The sequence below is a fragment of the Sphaeramia orbicularis genome, chromosome 6 (genome assembly GCF_902148855.1).
Source record: "Sphaeramia orbicularis chromosome 6, fSphaOr1.1, whole genome shotgun sequence".
Taxonomy (NCBI): domain Eukaryota; kingdom Metazoa; phylum Chordata; class Actinopteri; order Kurtiformes; family Apogonidae; genus Sphaeramia; species Sphaeramia orbicularis.
Genome location: NC_043962.1, coordinates 7366493 through 7390843, shown reverse-complemented (window position 1 = coordinate 7390843; position 24351 = coordinate 7366493). Strand labels below are relative to the sequence as shown.

General features: G+C 39.7%; 1 protein-coding gene across 2 annotated transcripts in view; it reads left to right on the top strand.

The window, feature by feature from the left end:
* znf423 (zinc finger protein 423) overlaps positions 1-24351 on the top strand; it is a 442387-nt gene that overhangs the window by 95169 nt on the left and 322867 nt on the right. The window lies entirely within an intron of this gene.

Below are 24351 nucleotides of genomic sequence, written 5' to 3'. Positions count from 1 at the left end.
GTAATATTGTGCCTACTGAATTGAGTTTAGTTCCCATTTACTTGCAATTAGTAAAACATTTTGTTTTGCTGCAGTTGAAATAATGACAAAGGCTCCATTCACAGCAGGTCTTAATGCACAATTCAGATTTTTTGGGTGAAATCAGGTTTTTTTGTTTGTTCGTTCCTATTCTACATTAAATGCGACTTCTATCAGTTTTGAGTCTGAACTGAATGCGACCCTGAAGTGACCCACATGCGCAAAAGAGGTCATGATGCAGACACACACTGTGTTTACAAAAGGAAATATGTTTTTCCCGTCACTCCTCCTCCTCCTGGGGCACAGAATTGTGACATTTGTCGCATTTCAATGATGTAAAGGTCGGATAAATGCGACCTGGCCGTTCAGACTGAAGTCGCATTGGAAAATATCAGATAGGTATCAGATTTAAGACCACATAAGAAAGTGGTCTGGGTCTGATTTAGGACCACATAAGAAAGTGGTCCGGGTCTGATTTAGGACCGGATATGAAAGTGGTCTGGGTCAGATTTAGGACCACACATGAAAGTGGTCCGGGTCAGATTTAGGACCACATATGAAAGTGGTCTAGGTCAGATTAGTGCTGTTCAAACTGTCTTTAACAGATCGGATACAGGTCACATAAGGGCAAAAAAATCCAATTTGTGCCACATTTGCCTGCAGTCTGAACGTAGCCTAAGAATTACCGTAAGTCTATCAGCTGCAGGTCCAAGTCTGATTTGCACAGATACTTAAGAGATATGTCAGAACACGAAAACACATTTTATTCATTATAAAAGTTCAATGGGAGAAATGAAGCTACTACAACCTACGTACCTAATGGGAACACTGCAACTTTTTGGATTAGGATTAAATTAATCTAGATATCGTCTGTATTGTAATTATAAGTTTCTAGTGAGCACAGTTTCTGGTCAGATGACAGCAAAACTTGGTTTGGCTCTAACTCACCTACATTTGTTAGAGGTGATTCAGATTTAGCTCCAAAGATCATCATGGTCTTATGTCCAGATGGTCCAGCCCTATTTTCAGACACAGGCCTGTGAGCGTGTCCAATTATCAAAGCCCTGTGTTATAGAACCAGTTTAATCATATGCATTGTTAAACCTTACTAGGACATTAGGAAGAAGACGGATAGTCTGTTCTAATTCGACTTGGACAAAAAGCCGTGTATAACGCAGGCCAAGTGTCACATGTAATTGCTTTCCTTGTTTTTAATGAGTAACCTGTCTGTACGTCTAAAGTTTCCTGCCATTTTGCTCTCAGCCTGACCCATATATAAACACACACACACACACACATAGTCATTTACTTCCCAGTGCTGTGTCACATTCAGACACACATTACACCACAAAAAGCGCAGGGCTGCTGTCAGAGCGGGGATGTGGCCTGTGATTTCAGCACAGGAGTCTGGGGAGGGCTACATGTTGCTGAGCGAGGGAGGGAGGGAGGCAGTGCAGAAGAAAGAAATGAAATGAAATGATAAAACATGTTTTTCCCTGGAGAAAGAGTGGTTGAGATTGCAGAGTAATCCCTCAGCTCTGCAGGATGTGTGTGTACTTGCACGGCGTTTGTGTCTGCGGTTTCATCTCGCCGCGTTATTGTGTTTATGTTCGTATACGATGTATATGCGAGGACACAGGAGAGTGCATGTACGTAAGAAGTTAGTGGTGGGACCACAGCTTTTCTGGTTATTATAGAGGAGAATGCTAAATTAAAACACATGGACTAAAGAATCCTTTTAAGTTCTCTGGTGTACACCCCTGGGAGTCGGTTTAGTAGGAGGGCATGGGACACACACACAAACTGTACACACTGCCTGCTGGGGATAAACACACGCCACTCTGGATCTGCGTGAGAGACTTAATGTGTTCATGCATTTTGTAGTTTGATGGTGTGTGTTTGTCCCTGAGCGGAATCCAAACAACTCCAACATCAGCCATCTTGGTTGGGGGTGACAGATGGGGGCCATCTTGCCAGAAGTAGCTAGCTATGTTGTAGCTGTGATATTAGCTTTGGGTCTGCATGGAAAAGTCAATTAAGGACTTACCGCTCTGACAACAGAGAGTTTAAGAGCAGAGATTACAACTGTGACCGAGAAACCACTAGAATACTTGTGGCAGCGGAGTGTACTTAATAAACCAGGGAAGTAATCAACTGGAATTCACAAGAAAAATATTATCAAAATGCAGTTTTAAAGGGCTCGTATTTGTCTAAACCCACTTTTCTTACTCTGTGGTTCATTTCTTTGTGTATTTGGACCCTAATAGTTCATACAGTTTGAATTTGAACCCTCCAGCTGCTGCAAAACTATCTTTATATTCATTTGGGCAAAAATCGAGTGGATTCCTGCTTAATTTAGTACGCTTTATAGCTAGTTCCGTCTCCACATTTGCACATATCAGGTCCAGACTTCAGATGAACATTTTTCCAATTTTCCTCCGTAATTCTTTGTCAGCAGCAGCGGTTGCAGTCCAGACTGAAAATATGTCCGAACTTGGAGCCAATTACCTCAAATGTTCAGTTGGTTGAACGGAACAGAGCAGCACAGCCGACCACCTGGAGGGGGCGGGGCCTGAAGTAGCTCATGTGCATTTAAAGGGCCAGACGTGATTATTTTTGTGTTTCAGGTACATGGGCCAGACGTGGGCATCAAACAGGCCGGGGGGATCTGGCACCGCGTAGTTACTGGAGCTATTTTATTCTTGTTTTATTGAGTCTGTGTTGACCTTTTCTTTTATCAGCTGGTATGGGCTGCTTACCCTTAAAAATAGGAACAGGTTGCAGGGCATCACTAAAGTGTGCAGCAAAATTGCTGGCACCACACTCACTGATCTGACTGTGTTGTACCAGAGGTGGACTCTGAAGAAGGCTCAGTCAGTCCTGGATGATCCCAGTCATCCCCTTTATGATGTGTTCAGGTTGCTTCCATCAGGTCGCAGATACAGTATTCCTAAATGTAGGACCAATAGGATGAGGAATTCTTTGGTTCCGGCAGCCATTATTCTGCTGAATAATTCTTTGTAATGTTGGTGCTATTGTTTTTAATGGATTATTTATTGTATTTATTGTTGGTTTGTTGTCCGTGTGAAACTGCTGGCTGTAGAACAAATTGCCCCTTGGGGATAATAACGTTCACCCTGACCTTGACCTTGACCTTGACCTTGGCCAGCGCTCCAAACCACCTTTTTGGTGTCATTACTCAGAAATAGGGTTGAAGATGGACCTGTGGAGTTGAATGAATGAAGAATTCAGACCCAAGCAGAGCATTTACAGTTTATGGAGACCACAGGGATTCCATTAAAAAAAAGCAAACTATCACTCTTTTAAGAACTATTCGAACTGGATTAGTTTGACATGGGTACGTAAAGTAATAATTGCCAGAGATTTTAGTCCTGTCCGAATGTGTTCCGTCTGTAATTATTACCAAACGATGTCAGTATAAATTACCACGACTTTTACCTTCTATAAAGGGTCAGGGGAAAATGACCCCAGGTAATTAATCCTATGCAAATAGACTAGTAGTTAATACAGTTGCAGAAAAAATTATTAGACCACTCCTTGTTTTCTTGAATTTCTTTTTCATTTTAATGCCTGGTCCAACTAAAGGTGCATTTGTTTGGACAAATATAACAGTAACAACAAAAATAGCTCTAAAGAGTTTGATTTAAGACCCTAACCCTAACCCTAATCCAGTCCGAATAGTGCTTTTGCAGGGTTTTCACATGCAAAAAACGCAAAAAAATCAAAAAGATACGCTAACTTGAAGCAATGTGCAGCTATAACTCACTACTTGTAACAAATAACATTAATATAATTTTCTACGTAGCATTATTTGTTCCAGCCAGGTGTTAGTATGCCCAGGTTTTCTATATTGAACCTTTCAGTCTCTTAGGTGGCGGTTTCATGTACACACGTTGTCCACACACAGTCATCAATTATGGAATAATATCTGATGTACATCCATGGGTCCCAGGTGCCGATTTGAGGACCAGGTTAGTTAGTGCAGAAATACCGCAGGAAAAAAAAAGCGCTGGTGTCTGTAATGCTAACTATAGTACTGTAGCAAATGGGTCCCAGGTTAGCAGCTAGCTTTGGCTATAACATTGAATGGGTCCCAGGTGCGAGAGTGAAGCACCAAGTAATTCAGTGCCACTCTAGCAGAAGGCCTATAAAGAGGCGCCATTAATTTGAGTGGAAATTGGACAAACACACACACGCACACACATAGCGGAGCAGATCAATGACACATAAATGTGCGTAGACCCACTCAAACACGCACATACCCACAGACCCAACACATTTGGTTAAAATAATGCCACATTAATGTGCATGAGCCTGACTGCTCAGCTGGTTGTACGTGCCTCTATTACAATACCAGTGTTATCCTTTTGCACTGCAGATCCAAGGCAGTGGGATGGCTCTGCTTTTAACTTGTAAATAAGATCCTTAGAATGGGTGTGTTTGTGTGTGCGTGTTGTGTAAAACTGAACTGACAGTAACCCTTGTATTGGACTGGGTCAGGGTTTCTGCAGGTCATTAAAAACATTAAAAGTCATTAAATAGATTTTGTGAAAATTAAGACCTTAAATGGCTTCCTTATACAGACTAATTTAATCTGCAGTGGGTTGGATCAGTCAAATACTATCATATTAACCTATAAATACTCACAACTCCACATTTTTCTCTTTGTAAATATAAACATTTTTATGTCATTTTACTGTATTTACACGAAAACAAATTATTATTTCACAAAAAACTTGCCCTGCGGTTCATGTTATTTACATTGTTTTAAAGGATGGTTTGTAGATGTAAACATTTTTATTGCATACTTTTACTTTTTTTGGCTCTAAAACATCGTGGAAAATTTGGAGTGGTGAGTATTTATAGGTTATTATGATAGTATTTTACTGATCCGACCCACTGCAGATTAAATTAGTCTGAATCTGAATCTGAATGCAAAAATTACACTGAAGATATTAATCATTTTAGCTCAGGTTCCACATACGGACTAATTTAATCTACAGTGGGTCAGATCAGTAAAATACTATCATAATAACCTATAAATACTCACAACTCCACATTTTTCTCTTTGTAAATATAAACATTTTCATGTCATTTTACTGTATTTACACTAAAACAAACTATCAATTCACAAAAAACTTGCCCTGTGGTTCATGTTATTTACATTGTTTTAAAGGATAGTTTGTAGATGTTAACATTTTTATTGCATAATTTTACTTTTGTCGCTCTAAAACAGGGGTGTCAAATTCATTTTAGTTCAGTTCCACATTAAGCCAAATTGAATCTGAAGTGGGCCGGGCAAGTGAAATAAAAACTTAACAATATATAAATATTGTCAACTCCAAATTTTCCACTATGTTTTAGAGCGACAAAAATAAAATTATGCGATAAAAAAGTTTACATCCACAAACTATCCTTTAAAACAATGTAAATAACATGAACTGCAGGGCAAGTTTTTGTAAAATGATTGTTTGTTTTTACAGTAAAATGACATGAAAATGTTTATATTTACAAAGAGAAAAATGTGGAGTTGTGAGTATGTATAGGTTATTATGATAGTATTTGACTAATCCGACCCACTGCGGATTAAATTAGTCTGTATGTGGAACCTGAACTAAAATGATTAATATCTTCAGTGTAATTTTTGCATTCAAATTCAGACTACTTTATTAATCCGCGAACACAGTTACTCTGCCTTATTGAAGATCCAAACAATAAGGGGCAAACAAACAAATGCAAAACATTCATATAGCGGCATTTCACAAATTCATCCAACGAGCCAGACTGGACCCTCTGACGGGCCGGATTTGGCCCCCAGGCCTCATGTTTGACACCTCTGCTCTAAAACATAGTGGAAAATTTGGAGTTGACAGTATTTATATGTTATTATGTTATTATTTCACTGGTCTGGCCCACTTCAGATTCAATTTGGCCTAATGTGGAACTGAACTAAAATAAGTTTGACACCCCTGACTGAAATGGTTAACACACAAAAGACTGTAGTACTACTGGTTTAAGGCCCACAGCTTATAAATACTGTATATTTTACGGCTAAAATTTACTTAGGGGGTCAAATGAGTGGCCATTTATGTCAAAAAACAAAATTTGTAAGAAATGCATAGAACTGTATTGAAATAATGCTAATACATTTGTGCACATACATTTGTGGTTGTTATGGATCCCATCATACTGATACTCGGCAACCATGTCACCGTTTCCACAAATGATCCCTGTGCAAAAACTAGGATCAGAATTATTTATTGTATAGTTTATCATCATACTAAAGAGTAAATAACAATATAGAATTGTTATTTCTTTATACAAATGCTTATTATTAGAAAACTCTTGATTTAAAAAGTGACGTGTGACATTCTTAATGTACGTATTGGCTAACATAAGCAGGATGGATCAGCACCATACTCCATATTGAACCTGTAAAAATTAAACATGTGATATGTCGGATAGAATCTGGTAAGAAAAAATGGGGAATCTAAAAGAATAGAATATTTGTTTTTCAGGTAAATTCAGTTAAAATATAACTTGGCCATTTGTGACATGAAAATAATGTATAGCATTAATTGTGATGAAATTGGACATTTTTGACCTGAAAACATAGTTCATATGAGCATCAACATGTTATAACAGAACTTGGATTTACCAACACAAAGTTCTTTGGGGGTTCATTTAGATTGATTTCTTATGCACAAAGACATAAATAAGACCTCTAAGCAAATTTTAGCCATTTAGTGTTTCACATGAATAGGAGGTTTTGACACATATGTATAGGTGTATAGTGTTAATATCTATATGTGTGATGTGTGTGTTGTAGAAAGTATGTGTGGGTCTGTATCCTGTGTGTTTGTGTGCGTGTGTGTGTGTGAGAGAGAGAGACAGCGAGAGTGTGAGTCGGGGGAGTGTCGATGGGTCTCAGTAGGAGTCAGAATGTGGAGCAGAGGCTCCCCGAGGAGAGGAGGAGCGGAAAAAAACCTCCTACAGATCAAATGGAGAACATTCTCTGGCCCTGCTCTGCCACATACACACACACACACACGCACACACACACACATGCATGCATGCATGCATGCATACACACAAACACACACATCCCATTAGGGAATCCCAAAAGCTATCTTACTGGCCACAACATTCCAAGGTTGGGTCAAAGTGATGTGTGCAGAGCTTGAAACGCACATTTCCAACCGCTGTGGAGGTCCTGCGATTGTGTAGACGACATCCGTATGACAACACACACACACACACACACACACACACAATCACACCTGCACGTCATCACTGTCTACACACTCTCGCTAGGTGTGAGTGAGAAGGAGACAAAAGGGTGAGAAGGTGAGAGATTGTTAAAGATGTGAGTAAAAAAAAAAACAAAAAAAAAACAATAACACTTTAGGGAAAGAGGAAGTGATGAGAAGGTAGGCACCAAGTAAATGAGGAAGCTGTCAGTCAAGGCAGGGGGGTGGAAACAGGCACTGTCAGTGACAAATAGCAAGTCATTAACCCAGCTAGTCTCTTTTTAGATGGTGAGATGGTGTGGGTGGAAACCGGTGTGTGTTTGTGTGTTTCGCGTGTGCAGTGCGAAAGCGAGATCCTGTGCATATTCTTTGCTGAGGTATTTGTGAGGTCTGTGTTAATTGAGCACATACAGCTGCACTCTTCGTCTCTTCTCTTTCCTCTCTCAGTGGGGGAGAGGGAAGATTACCAGGGAGCCGTTCCAACGGAGAAGGAGGGGGAGGAATAGAGGGAAAAAACTGAGGAGTACAGAGAAAAAAGGGTGATTTGGATGAAGACTACCTGTCCTTGACTTACAACTTTAGATTTGATATTATAATGTACTGTGCACTTGAGAACAGGGGTGTTAAACATACGGCCCGTGGACCAAAACCGGACCACCAAAGATTCCAATCTGGCTCGTGGGATGAATTTGTGAAATGCAAAAATTAGAATCAGACAAAATCGTTTCAGTTCAAGGGCCACAAGCAGATGAGCAAATACATTAATATATAAAGATGATCAAGACCAAATAGCAATTGCCATGTACACTAGTAATAACAAAATAAATTCAATAAGTATTGCTCAAGGAGTGGGAAGAAGAAAACTTATTAAATCCCACCCCTATTTCACATTTATACAACAGAACACATGACTTTTTCTTCCTTAATGATATAATAACATCTGTTTAGTCCTAATAATGTAAATAACAGATAGAAAACAGATTAGGAAAACTGATGTATATTACACTTATAATACAATATATTTCCACAATAGCCTCATACCAACAATGGTAATGGAAGTGGAACATACAAACATGGCAAACAACGACAAGCACACACCAACAAACATAGAAAAAGTGTTGTGGTTGTCATTATTCATAGGTTATTCTGTTATTATTTTACTGTCCGACCCTCTTGACATCATATTGGGCTGAATGTGGCCCCTGAACTAAATGAGTTTGACAGCCCTGCTTTAAACAGTCTAGAAACATACCATGGATTTTTATATTTGCATAATTAAAACCAAATATTACATTGACATACCACTGTAACCAGTGTAGAATATTTTTGTGGTTAAAAATGATCAAGTCAACGAGTGTTTCTCAATAATTTCATACACTGTGGTCCTGCTAGAGATTCATAATGAAGCCAAAGTGTTTTTAGTCGTCCCATAACAACATTTAGATTAGATTAGATTAGATTAGATTAGATTAGATTAGATTAGATTAGATTAGATTAGATTAGATTAGACTTTATTGAGCCCACAATGGGAACATTCACTGGTACTGTGGTGGAGTTGGAATGTTTTAGCTACACTGTCATTTCATGATCTGCAGGATCTGAAAAACAAGTAATAAGACAAATGATTAGAAGAATTAGAATAGACTTTATTTGCCATTTGCACAGATGCATAGCAGTATCGGTAGATTGGAATTCTTGTGTGTTACCCTGAGTCAGAGAAGGAGTTAGAAAAAAAAGGTAAAGATATGACAAAAAAGACAGATACAAAGCATAAACACAGCTAAAAAACATAAAAGAAAAAACAGTTATTGCACACATAAGCTCAAATAGACATTTGTAAAATAGACTATTATAAAAAAGAGTAATAATAATAATAATAATAATAATAATAATAATAAGAGTACTGAGAGGTAACAACAAGTTATTGCACGTTTGAATTAAAATTAAAAGTAGTGGGGCGTAGTTAGCAGGTTATTGCACATTCAGTTTAAAGTACTGGGAGGTAGAGTAGGTGATCGTCTACAACATAACGGTGTCATATCTCCCACCCCTAAAGCTGGATGAGGAGAAGCTGATGGTGGAGAAAAAAAATGGACACTGTCAGCCAATAAGTCAGAGATTGAGTAACTGGGGAACTGAACAACAAAAATATCAAACCAACTGTAAAAAATAAACGACTCTAGGAGCATTTTCAGAACAATTTTCCCCCGAACTCAGTGGTTCCCGTTGCGAAGCCCGTTATTACCACCATCGGCCCCCGTCAGAGCCAAGTTCTGCCAATACCTGTAATTTGTAAAACGGTCTCTATCTAGTATGGATAAGGACGAAGAAGTGCGTAGAGAGGAAGTGAGAGGCGAAAACATGGAGGGGGAAACGGGGAGGAAAAAAACGTCTGTTAGTGCAGGGGGGCCCTTGGGTGACTGGTTGTCCGGCCCCGTGGGACGTCTCCCCACTGCTAAGCTTTTACCGTCTGTCGCAACCCGCTGTCACACACACATATGGAGAAACACCCTCTGAAACACACATGCGCGCACACACACACACACACACCTCGCCGCGTCTGTCGTCAGGATAGCAGCTGAGTCCTGCGAGGCCAAGACTCTTATTAAAAACCACAGATCACTTTCTACAAGAGAGTGAGAGAAGAAGAAGAAGTAGTCTAAAAGGGGAGGGGGGGGGGGGGCTGTGTGGGTGTAATGTGAATCAAAATTACAGTCGGCCTCTTGCACTCCGGCCTGCCTCTTACTGCATGTGTGATTTTGGAATCCAGTAGCTGTTGTTGATTGACAAAATAAATATTAGCCTCCTTGACTTCTCTATGTTCACGCCTTCTCTTCGAGTGTCCTTTCCCGTGCTTTCCCTTTTCCCTCTCCCTCCTTTTTTGCCCTCTTCGCCACCATGTGCCCCTCTTCCCTCTTTCTGCCCCCCCCCCCCCCGTCCCTCCCTCCCTCCTTTCCCCCTCTCCTCCCATCCCTCCCTCCTTCCTTCCCTCTGTGTCTCTGTACCCGGGGGTGGCCTGAAGATTCCTGTGCTAAGCCCTTGGCATACATACAAGTGCACACACACACACACGTACACACACACACACACACACACACACACACACACACACACACACACACACACACACACACACACAGACACAGCTGGCTGCCGCTCAGGTTTTCCAGGGAGAGAGCAGGAGCCCGGCACCAGAGGAGAGGGGGATGGAGAGAGAGAGGAGCACTGTAGAAGAAGAAGAAGAAGAAGAGGAGGGTGGGGGGGGGGGGGGACTACAACATGCAGAGAGGGAGAGGGGAGGGATGGAGGGATGGCAGGGAGGGGGTGAGACGGAGAAGGGTTGTTGTGAAGTCATTTTTCATCACAGGGTTCATTTTTCACTGCAGAGTTCTCCCACTCTCTACATCGCTCTATTTCTCTTTATCTGTCCTCTCCTCCTCCCGTTCCCCTCCCTTGATCCCGCTTTGTCTCTCTTTATCTTCCCTTTTTCCTCTTTTTTTTTTTTTCTCTTTCCTGTCATCCTTTCTTCTCCCTCCCTCCCTCTCTCTCCTTCTCCCTCACCCTCTCGCCTAAACTCTTTCCGTCCTCTCTCTGTCTCCGTCTCTCTCTCTTTCAGCCTAGTTTTCTCCTTTATGAAATATGGATGGGAGCAGTTTTGGGCGCGCTGAGAGGTTTGCAGTTAGAGGGAGGGAGCGATGGAACTTGGGAACTGGCAAGCATGGGAGGGAGAGACAGAAAGAGAGAGAGAGAGAGAAGAGGGAGGGGAGGGAGGGAGCTCGTGTCTCAGCAGACGTGCCTTATGCATGCACCTAAACACCTCACTGAGCAATCTGTCAACATGTCAGCAACACATGTTTGGTTAAAAAAAAAAAAAAAAAAATGAGAGAGAGAGTGAGAGAGCGCGGGTTTGGAAGGAGAGAGAGAAGAAGAGGGTGAAAAAATCTCTCCTCCTCCTCCAGTGGGAGTAATGGCTCCCACCAGGGCTCTGGAAATGCTTTGAATTCAGCAGATTTCTATTGCGGGGTCCTCCCCCGGGGGCGTCTTTTTACAATGCCTGCATCTCAGAAATTTGAGCCCGAGGACCCCTGGGGGCGTCCTTTCATAATGCCTGAAAATGTAGGGTTATATTGTGTGCTCTTCCCCATGGGGCTTTTATTAATACCTGTATTCACTGCCACTGGAAATTACACAGGCGGCGCTGCAGGGGCCCGCGCTCACTCCAGGAAGGGAGAAAGACTCTGCAGGGACGTTTTCTCTCTTCTTCTTCTCCTCTTCTCTTCCCTTCCCTTTTACCCCCACCACACCCCCACCCAACCCCACCACACCCCACCCCACCCGCCCTACGTACCCCTCCTTCTTTTCTTCCTCCTCCTTCTCTTCCTACTTCAACTCTCTTCCTCTTTTTTTTTACTTAATGCAAGAGTGAAAAAGAAGAATTTGCCAAAGGACACACTGAGTCTGTGTGTGTGTGTGTGTGTGTGTGTGTGTGTGTGTGTGTGTGTGTGTGTGTGTGTGTTGGCACCAGCTAACCCCTTGTATTCAGCCCTACTTTGCTCAGAGGAAAAAGAAACACACGATTAAAAATGTAGCTTCCCCTTTCCTCTTTTCTTTTCTCTCTCATCTCTTCTCTCCATCCCTGTCCTTGTGTGCCCATGTGTGGATCTTGCCGAGAGTAAATATTTGTGTGTGTGCCTGTGTTTAAGGGTAGATTCATATATATATGTGTGTGTGTTGAAAAATTAAAGCCTAAATCTATAGTCCAGTTCGTGTGATTTTTTTTTTTTTCACCCCGTCTAAGGCGTAGGTAGAGACGACAGGCTTCAGTCTCCAAACATTCATTAGAATTCTTCAGCCAAAGGCTTTGCGGCTTGTCTGTGTGTTTGTGTTTGTTTGCAAGTTTATTAATCAAATATTTACTCAGTCAGATTATAGAAATATACATTTACATATCTGTGAATACATAACGTTTATCTGATCTCTCCACTTAGGCAGTTCAGAATTGCAGATTTGGACTATTTTGACTAGACAAACCTACAAAAAAATAAAAATAAAAATCAATATGTACCTTAAGTCTGTCCGTTATGTACCTGTCTTCTGCTGTTGTTTTATTTATTATTATTATATCATCCATTATTACCTCTACAATAACATGTAAATATGTAACCCCTGTAACTCCTGTTTACATTCCACTGTCTGCACTGGATATACTGTGTATATATTTTTTATTTTTCTACTTAGATCTTTTCTAATAAGTACCCTATTTTTATACATACTGTCCTGTTTTCACGTCTTAAGTCGCCCCCTGGGGACAAATAAAGTTTTCTGAATCTGAACAACACAGAGGTAAAGTCCTGCACCTTCCCAAGGGACCTAAAATTGGAAAAATGTGAACGGAATAGGAATGTGTAAGAGTATGAATGGGTATTTGATAGTTAAGTAATATGTAGTTTCTTTTGTCGCTTGTAATACACGTCACCAACTGTATGAAAACCGAAAAAAAACTGTGGAGAAAGTGACTTTTTCAGTGAAATATAGCGCTGACTGCACCTAAACCCTGTGTGCCCATCCACTGTCATTGATCCAACTCCATGGGTTTTACTGGGGAATCAATGTTGTAGAAGATGACAGTGTTTCCACCGTAACCACGGAGCCTCTGAACGTCCAAATGGGTCATAGCTGATGACCATGAAAAGATGAACAACTGTATTTTATCTGAATTAATTCAATGTATTGATAGGTTTAGTGGTTCAGAAGTTGTTCAACATTTTGGACACTGTCTGTTCATATGTGACGTCTGTTTACATCCCTGTCTGTTGATGTATTGTGTGTGATTACATTGTACGTGCTGCTTTTGTATGTTTGGATTATATGTGCTGTCTCTGTATGATTGTGCCAAAGCTTCACTGTTCTCTTTTCTCTTTTTTCTCTTTTCTCGTTATTGATTTATCTTATCTCTGAGCTGTCTTATCTCTCTCTTTTTAATTAATGTGCTGTAATATATTGTTTTTTTTTAGGGTGCTTATTGTCATCTACAGCAGGATGGTAGCCATGTTGGCTAAAGCAGCTTTTTTTTACTGTTACTGACACAGTTAATTAATTGGGATTGTCCATGATATAATAAACTAATAATCAGAATTTTAGATCAGTAGATGCTTTTGGTCACCAGTGGCTGTTTGGGTCTTTATGGGTTAATTTTACCACTAGAGCAGTGTTTTTCAGCCTTGGGGTCACCTGAAATTTCTAGCAATTGATTAAAAAAAAATTACTAATAAAAATATGTTGTAGTGATTCAATATATATGTCATTATAATCAACCTCCTCAGACTCAGCTATGAGTTTCACAACTTTATACAAAAAAAAAGAAAACTGTCCACCACAAAGGACATTCCATATAAATTTTAAAAACTGCATCTGATAAAACTGTTGCATCACGATGTTTCCAATCTAGGCACTTATTTAATAAAAAACAAAAAAAGCTTGTACTGTGCTGACATTTCCTGGGTTTCAGGAGGTTAAAACACTGCACACTTTTCTTTATAAAAATTTGAAAAAGGTGCATTGTATACATTATATAGTCTAAATATTGTATAAAATTAATGTTTATTTGCAACATAGAATAACAAACTAGTACATGATCAAAAACAAAATTTTAGCAAAAAAAAAATTTCTCTGTTTTGAATGTCTGGGGTCTCTAGAAATTGGGGTCACGAGCTGAAAAAGGCTGGAAACCACTGCACTAGAGATTTAAAAAATAAGTTTGTTCTAAGTTTTGTTGGGAGCAGTTTTCCTTGGTAACTCAGTTACCTTATTAGCAGTAACTGCTTCAGTGTAGTTGACTAGATAAGAATAGATGATTGAATAACAACCCTAAATATCTCGTCTACCCTTTTGTAAAAGTGACACCGCTCCAGATATTTTGATTAGTGACATCTCTCCCGAACAGGTGTCGGAGTCTCAAGTTGCTCGGAAATTAGTTAATTACTGTATCATTCAGTTTGGGAGTTTACGACAGAGATTATTTAAATGCTTCTAATTATGTTTAGACTTATCATTCAGTCAGATTTTCTTGTGTCATGAATATGGTAATTTCTTTTTTTTTTTTTTTTTTTAAATATACAAACAGACAATCACCATTTCCAAGGCTGTGTTTTTGTCTTGCTCAGAAACAAAGCTCATGCTGTAGGCAGTGGAAGGCGAGAGCAGGATGAGATCAGGTGCAGCCCCATGGGGGAACCTGGAGGAAACAGCCAAGAGGTAAACGCTGGGCTGTGATTTATACAGCAGTAAGAGAGCGAGCAGACGCTGAAAACCTTAACTGGACTGTTCAGCTGATGATGACAGGCCACTCAGCGCTGTGGTGGTGAGTACAGTGACCCTCTGTCCTCCAGTAGTGACTGAAGGGTACTCCAGATATGAACCCCCTCTGACATGGACTAGGTTTAGTCTCATTCATATATAGAACAAAGTGTAAACTGAAACAAATGAGAGTGAATTAAAGAGATAATACAAGCTGCAGCCACAGTAAAGACTTCATTTCCTTTGTGTTTTTATTTATTGGCTTTTGTATTTTATCCTTTGGCGTATGGTGTATAGTATAGGGTTTTATGAAGGGGGCTTACAAATGAAAATTCTTCTTCTTCTTCTTCTTCTTCTTCTTCTTCTTCTTCTTCTTCTTCTTCTTCTTCTTCTTCTTCTTCTTATTATTATTATTATTATTATTATTATGATTATTATTATGATTATTATTATTATTATTATCAGGGTGCCATTTATCGCAGTGGATGGGGGAGAATCAACCCTCTCCTTTGGTTTTTACATCCCTACTTCTGCTCAATGAATTTCATCCTTGGGGGGGACAACCAACCAATGTAAATACCAGCAAGTTGTGTCAGTTTTCTTCCACCTATATCCTACATTACTGGCACTAACGTTCATCTGAACCCAACTGTCGGCAGTCTCAGAATTCGTGAACATCCCCATGCACTGGGGCACCGTAAAGGGGGGGTAAACGTGACAAATTCATGGGGCCCAGCATTCGTGTGTCCAGTGGATACAGGTTAGAAGTTGTGAAAATTTCATGTAAGATCCACTGAATAATAGAGGAATAGAACCCAAGAGTTGTAAAGTTTCACTTTTGTTTCACGCCAGCGTTAGTTATGGACCGCACCCCCCACGTATATATAACTGCCCCGACCCCCGGATTTTATTTTTTGATAAATCACACCCTGATTATTATTCTTCAGAATCATGTTTATTGCCATGTAAGTAAACAGGGTTCACATTACTAGGAATTTGCTTCAGTGGTTTAATTCATATGTAGAACATGACTGAAATAAATAAACAAGTAAGATAGAGTTACAGTGGACTATAACTAGTAGTCTAAACTATAGTCGAATTTTTAAAAATATGCAGTGTGAATGACAAACCCCCCTCCTTTGGCAGATGGATATGTGATGTCATGTTTTTCCTTAAAATAGAAAAGATTAGATACACTTTGAATGGATCAATGGGGAAGTTTAATGTGGTATGGCATCCTTTTATTTTTATGTAGAACAGCTGACAATGCACCTTCACTCTGGATAATGTGTGCTGTGTACTAAGTGATTGGGTAATTACGAAGTGGAACCCTTTAGCACCTCCGCTAAGAGGTTATGTTTTTGCCGGCGTTGGTTTGTCTGTCTGTCTGTCTGTTTGTATGCAAGAAAACTCAAAAAGTTATGGACAAATTTAGATGAAAATTTCAGGAAATGTTGATGCTGGCACAAAGAACAAATGATTAAATTTTGGTGGTGATTGGGGAGGGCACTGATCTGCCTTGGTGGAGGTCTGCGCTCTCCGAGTGCTTTTGTAGTTTATTTATTTATGTGTTTTTTGTGGCGTCTTATACCTCTGTTATACATCTCAGTGTTTGTCTTACTTTTTGTATGTTTGAAAGACTGAATATGAATAAAAATACATTGATAAGAAAAAAAAAAAAAAAACTACATTGCGGACAAAAACAATGAATTTGAATGAGGTACTATTATTATTATTATTATTATTATTATTATTATTATTATTATTGTTATTATTATAAAGAGTGGAAACTGGATGCACAAACTAACTGGCTTGTCACATTATTAACCCTTTCATGCATAGTGGTCACTACAGTGGACAGTTACTCTACAGCTGTTGTCTTGTATATTCATGGGTTTTGTTGTTTTAGTTCCATATCAGCCAACACAGTGGACACTTATGCATCATCTCATAAACTGCAATTCACACCATTATTGTAACTTTGCGTTTCTTGGTTGGTTCTTGAGTGGAAATCAATTGTTAATATTTATTTTTTGCATATTATCTCCATGAAGTGAGTAATAACTAGTATTAGAATATGTTAAAATATGAGAAAACATTAGATTAGCTGCATTAGACGTGGTTTCATTTCACTGTTTTCATATCACTTTATGATACTGGGTTTTAAATACATGTTTCTTTGCTTCAAGAATAAAATTCATGGTGTAGCTGAGTGGACATATTTGTAACTCCATGAAAAACAGGTTGATTAAAAAAAAAAAATTCAATCACATTGTTTTTTTTTTTTCATGCCTAAAGAGGAATAAAAACACTCAGGAAAAAAAATCGTGATTAAGGTTCTTATAATTCATGCATGAAAGGGTTAAAGGATGGCTGAGAATGGTTCTAGTCCTTTTTTCCTTAAAGTTTAAGTGTTATTTAAGTGTATTTTTAATGTCGGTCCTGAACCGTACCCCTCAGTGGAAACATGCTGTAACTGAACCACTGCTGTGACATAAAACCAGGGTTAAACCTGAACTTATTTTGCTAATTCCTTAAGCCTGCCTCGTATTCCCGACCCCACTAGAAGTATGACTCTCCTCTAAAACAATGGTACGTTAAACCAGCCCCCCCCACCCCCGTCCAAACATGGACTTTGTATTGTGGTTCTTAACCCCTATTGTGTTCATTACTATGGCTCGTCATGTTCATGTGTTGTTGTTTGTTTATTTATAATGGTGTTTGGGAATGTACCTCAGTGTGCTCATTAGTGTTGGTTTGTTGGTCCTTGTGTGTGCGTTCATTGATGTTTTTGTGTGTGTTTCATGTCTCTATCAGTGTGTGTGTGTGTGTGTGTGTGTGTGTGTGGACAGGTCAGGATAGAGTTGTCATGGGGCCATGTGGGGTGGGGGGGTGGTGGTGGTGGGGGGGCTCTTCTGTGTATGTGTATATGTGTGCTTTGAGTTGAGGGGGTGTCTGGATAATGAGGAACAGGCCATTCCCTTGGATTCCTGCACCCCTGCCAACAGCCAGGACCCCCAGAACCTCTACCCCCTCTTCTTTTCCTTTCTTTTTTTTTTCTACCCCCCCTCCCTCCTGCTGACACCTGGGACTCTTTCTTTTTTTCTTCTTCTTCTGTTTCACTCCCACTTCTTCTTCTTCTTCTTTTTCTCTCACCAAGTGGAACAGACCTTCCTCCATTCGATACCCATCCTCTCCTCTCCTCTCCTCTCCTCTCCTCTCCTCTCCTCTCCTCTCCTCTCCTCTCCTCTCCTCTCCTCTCCTCCTCCTCTCCTCTCCTCTCCTCTCCTCTCCTCTCCTCTCCTCTCCTCTCCCCCCCTTGCTGTCCCTCCCCGCTGAGTCCAACTCAAAAACTGACCACATCCCTTCCTTTTCACCCTCTCGTCTCCCTTCCCCCCACTGCCCTCCCCTCCTCTCTCTCTCTCCCCATCTCCTCTGTTCCCTGTGGAGCTGGCCCCAAAGCTCTGATCCTTTCCTCCATGCCCCCAAACCCCCCCACCGTGCCCTCCCAAGACACACATGCGTGCACATACACACCACAGATACACACCCTGTGGCGACTGGCCCCAAAGCAAGTCCCTGTTTGTCTCCCTCCCTCTGTTTATCCACTTCTTCTGTCTTCTCATTCTCCACCTCTGTCTCCCACACCCTCTTTGATGCTTTGCATTTGTTATGCACTTCACTCAACCCTTTACTTCAGCTGGAGCAAATTATTGAATTACATATAATGTTTTGATCACTGTTGCATGTTTACACTGCATTATCTTCGCTTGGAAAATTGTACACGAACAATGTAGAACTACAGATTTTTAAAATTTTTTAAATAATTTAAGTTTTTATTTGCGTTTTCACTTGGTACACGACAATCATGCAATGTTGCTTAATATTAACAAAGAAGAGTATCAAAAATGCTACAAAGCGTGGAGGTTCCCAAGAAGAAAAAATAAAATAAAATAAAATAGATAAATAAATAGATAAATAAATACTAGAGGGAAGTAGTTCAGCTGTCATCCTGCTGACTGTCAGTCATAGTTCTGTAGGACCAGAATGGCTCCCAAACTGGTGCTGTGGTTCCATCCCTTATGAAGCACACATTCATATGAAGCAGTCGTTATCATCATGTTGACCCATTCTTTAAATAATAGAACTACAGATTTTTACAAATACACACAAGTTGCTTTTGCCACTGAAAGGGCGCTGAGTTGACATGTTTAGTTTAACTTTATTTCTAGACCTGTTGTCTTTGCACAGTGACACGGAAAATCTCTCTTTTTGAAACAATGTCTTTTCTTTCTTTTTATAAATATACATATTAATTAAGTGTAGCAGTACTTCATTTGCTTTCTTTCTGGTGGTGCCAATTTGGCTCTTTTTGCTAATGGAAATCTCAAAATTCATTATAAATCCCACTAAGCATAAAAAGAATCACTTATACTATGTTGGAAATCACCCATTAGTGAGTTTCGATTGTGGCATATTAGAGGTTTTGCATAATGCTACACATTACTTCATAATATTCCACTTGGTTCTTTATTATTATCTTTAATGACTTCAATCAGCATAATTATAATCTGGTTCTTGCACTAAAAGCATGTATGAAAGTGTAAGCACAGGGAAAACTAAAAAAAAGCATAGAAAATGGAAGGTTCTCCACCTGTACATATGGAATTTAAAATAATGACTTAGAGCACACATTGAAAACTAAGGCTATGTTCAGATAGCAGGTCTTCTTGTAGTGTGAATATGAGCGTAAATGATTGTTTGTCTGTATACAAGGGTGGCCAAAATAATAAGAACACTTTTTTTTTTTTAGTGGCCATTAAAATACTAATAAAACAAATGAACATCTACAAAGTCACCATTATGCACTATAAACATTAGAATAAGGAAATTTAGTTCATTTTCCTACAAAAAATAAGTTGTCAATTACCCAGTTTTCATACACACTAAGGCTACGTTCACACAGCAGGTCTTAATGCACAATTTGGATTTTTTGGTGAAATAAGATTTTTGTGTGTGCTTGTTGATATTGCACATTAAATGCGACTTTTATCTGTTTTGAGTATGAACTGAATGCGACCCTGAAGTGACCTGCATGCGCAAAAGAGGTCCTGATATAATATGTGACCACACAGACACACACTGTGTTTACAGAAGCCAAAATGTTTTTTCCGCCACTTATCCTCCTGGGACGTGGAATTGTGACGTTTGTTGCATTTCAATGGTGTAAAGGTTGGATAAATGTGAACTGGCCGTTCAGACAGAAGTCGCATTGCAATATATCAGATACGAATTGGATTTAGGACCACATATGAAAGTGGCCTGGGTCGGATTTGGAAAATCAGGTTTGTGCTGTTCAAACTGTCTTTAACATATCGGATACAGGTCACATGACCCCAAAAAAATGGGATTTGCGCTGTTCAAGCTGTCTATAACACATCAGATACAGGTCACATGACCAAAAAAATGGGATTTGTGCTGTTCAAGCTGTCTATAACAGATCAGATACAGGTCACATGACCAAAAAAATGGGATTTGTGCTGTTCAAACTGTCTTTAACAGATAGCATACAGGTCACATGGGCAAAAAAATCGGATTTGGTCTGTTTAAACTGTCTATAACAGATCGGATACAGGTCACATATGGGCAAAAATGTCAGATTTGTGCTGTTCAAACTGTTTTTAACAGATCGGATACAAAAATAATTGGATTTGTGCCACATTTACCTGCAGTGTGAATGTAGCCATAGATACATCCAGGCGTACAGGTGAGTGCACATACACGTGCACACACAGAAATACACACAGATGTGCACACGCGCAGAGTTTCCGTCACAGACAGTGGTGGCAAAGGCCAGTGTACCACAGGGAGAGGGCCTATAATAGTTTTAACCCAGCGCTCAGGTGTGACTCGCCTTTGTCCAGCCAAATGTCAGAGAAAAGCACAACTCCGGGGAGAGGGGGAGGGAAGGGGGATGGCAGGAAGGACGAAGTGGAGTGGAGAGGAGGATCAAGGGAGAGCAAGTCGGAAAGAGTAAAGATGCAGAAAATTGTAGTGTGATACACAGTGGGCACAGAGGGGGTTTCATATAGAGTATAGTGGACATCGGAGGAAAGGATAGAAATACAACGAAGGTGGAAGCCTGTAAATACAGACCAGGGCTGGTTTTACCTCCACGGTCTTCCTATCATCCTCAAATCCCTTAACGGTATATATCACGGTGGAGTAATTGTTCTGCAAATTCAATTTAAAAATGGTTTGAAATAACCACTTTTTCCAGTCCTGCTCCTGTTCACAGTTTCCCTTCTGTGTCACGTTCACTCTCCATGTTTGTTTGTACTTTTATACTAAGGCTGCACAATTAGGGCTGTAAGAAAATATTGGTTCTGCAATATATTGCGATGTTTCATTTCACAATACTGTATCGGTATTAATAAGTACTGTATCGTTATTTTTAGGTATTTATTCCAATACAGATATTGTGGAGGTTCATTTTTGGTGTTTTGTTTTTGTCTTTTGTTTATATATATATTTTTTTTTATTATTTAACACACTTTTATAAAAAATAATGTTAGTTCCTTTGTTGGGATTGCACAAAAATAATGTTATGATGTTAGTTATGAACTAATAGAACATGAACATTTATAATATGTAGCCACGCAGGCACGCACTGCATTTGTCGCATTTCAATGACGTAAAGGTCGGATAAATGCGATTTGGCCGTTCAAACTGAAGTCTGGTTGGAAGATATCGGATATGTATCGGATTTAGGATCACATATGAAGGTGGCCTGGGTCAGATTTGGAAAAAATGGGATTGGTGCTGTTCAAACTGTCTTTAATAAATCACATACAGGTCACATATGGGTGGAAAAATCAGATTTGGGCCACATTTACCTGCAATCTGAACGTAGACTTTGAAGCTTTTGGATTTTGTCAGATGAATGTTGTGCTGCTTTTCTGAACGCACTTGTATTTATGCTGATTTTATTTTGTTTTTAACCGTCTGACTTACTGACTGATGGCTGTGTCCGGTACTTGAGTGGTTGTTTTTGCCTGCCTGCCTGCCTGCCTGTCTGTGTGTCTGTCTGTCTGTCTGCCTGTCTGTCTGTCTGCCTGCCTGTGTGTCTGTCTGCCTGTCTGTCTGTCTGTCTGTCTGTCTGCCCGTCTGCCTGCCTGTCTGTCTGTCTGTCTGCCTGTCTGTCTGCCTGTCTGTCTGGGCCCTCGCTTATGGGGGGCTGGGAGCCCAGGTCTGCTCTGTTCTCTCCCCGCCTTAAGAGCTCTCCTGGGGGCAGCAGGACCAACTCTGCCAGGCTCTCTCTCACACTCACACCCCCCACCCACCCCAGAGCTGAACACACACACACACACACACACACACACACACACACACACACACACACATGCACACACTGACGTCAGCTGCTCTGGGCCCTCTCCCCTGGGTGCTACCAGAACCCTTTGTTTCCCTCCCCTCTGTTCCCCCCTGCCTCTCTCCTCTCTCCTTCCACCCCCCCCCCCCCCCCCCCCCCCCCACCCACTCCTCTCCCTGTCCTTTGTCCCTAGAAATAGCTGTCCTGCTTACTGCCTGATTGGAATTCACTGCACTATGGGAAGTCACAGGGGAGGGCCATTGTCAAGTGTGTGTTTGTGTGGCCATGCATGTGTGTTAGAGGCGCATTTTTGTTAAATGATCATGAGTGCAAGCATATTCCAAGTATGTGTGTGTGTGTGCGTGTGTGTGTGTGTTCAACTGGAGGAGGGCTTTTCTTCTGTTTGGGAGGGAATTCAACCTGCTGGAGAAAACACTGTACATACTCAATACATTGTCATCTGTATTAAAACACAACTGCTAACTATTCAAGGCCTAATGCAGATTCATGATGATTGTTTTTGTCACCAGAGTTATCGATTGTAATTCAGTTCTTAATCAGCCTCCAATAATGGACATCTGCTTATTTTCCCCATTTTTCTTTTCTTTGCTTGTTTGTCAAATCTATATACTTTAATATTTAGCTCATAATGAATATAGAGAAAGACTTGGATCTAATCAACGCATAAAAATAAATGAGCAATAAAATGAGACGTGAAGCTATAAAACCATTCACCACATTCCAACGCTAAAGAACTGTCTCTGGAGTGATCTACTTCCCCTGTACAGTGGTAATAATAGTTACTTTCATTGATTAATCTATAGATATATATTTTTATTAATCCATTTATTGTATTCAAATTACAAAAATGTCAAGAAAAAGGAAGAAATGTCACTTAACAGAGCTGTAAGTGTGGTTTAATGAGGGGTGGGTAGTGATACCCAGTACTAAAGGGGTAATTAAAGACCGCAGTATCGATAAAGTCAGATGGTATCGGTTTTTATACTGGTACTGGAGAAAGAAAAATAGAAAACGGAAGAATAGAAATGTTCTTCAGGCAGAAACAGGACAAAAAGTCAGTTGAAAGTTCATCAAGTAAAGACGGGGAAATGCACAGTGATGTTTAGCTCATGTGTCTGCATCCGTTTATTCTGTTTAAATGACCTGTAGCAAAGTAACTCGATAGCTTTTTGTCCACTATTGGCCCGTCGTATGATTCTCTTTAAGTGGAAGGAAGCTCTGCCATCCACTTCTGTGCAATGGGTGCATGATTTACTTTTCTTTTTAAAGTTGGAAAAGATTAAGTTTTCTCTTCGTGGACAAATTAATTGGTTTTATCAACAATGGAATCCTTTTTTCTCAACTGTCAACAAGAGTGTCCTGCTGTCTCCTATGGCCTCTTGATGGAGAAATTTGTTGTTAGTATACATTATATTAACTCACAATCAGCCCTGAGCATTGTCAAGAGGAGTTGATAATATTATTTATTTATTTATTTATTTATTTTTTTGTGTGTGTTTAATAGGTTTGTAGGTTTGTTGTATAATTTTTTTGTTGTAATGTGTCTGTGTGGTTCCTTATGTCTAAGTACATGTTTATGTAAATGTATAATTTAAAATAAAAATAAATAGATGTAGCCAGTGACTGTTCCACTGTGGGTCAGTTCATAAATCTGATGTGAAATAGTCAGAGCATCATCTATTCATTCACAGACTCTGAGCAGTTGGATTTAGAGAGCAAGAGGCTGTAGAAAAATCAGCACACTGTCAAAATACAGTATTCACTTTTAGACCTCAAAATGATGAATGGATTACTATTTTTACATAACAGTTTTGCATAATTATAAAAAAGAAATTGAGAATTTGTAATTAGATTAGATTCAGCATTACCATTACACATGTACAATGTAATAAGCAGCAAGTGCAAAATATAATGTATCTGTAGTCTACTATGGACATATAAACAGGTTTAAGTGAATATAATATACAGTGGAAGTATTATAGACATAATATACATGTGGAGGTCCAAGGAAGATAATGTACAGGTGGCTTATACAGTCATGTGAAAAACTATCAGACCATCAAAGTCTATAAAAATAATGGTTATGCAATCAAATACTAACTCCTGTGTGTATCATGTGACTAAAACCGACAGAAAGGAAAACATGGAATGCCTAAAAGCACTGTTTTTGTCAGTACAATGACAGATGTTGATGTAAGAACTGAAGTGATTTTGGGTATTATCAAGAAAACTTGTGAAATGGATAGATATCAGCTCTGAAATTGAACTGCTATGAGCTATTTTTGTTGTTATCATTATATTTATCCAAAGAAATGGACCTTTAGTTGGACCAGGCATTAAAATGAACAAGAAACTGAAGAAAACAAGGGGTGG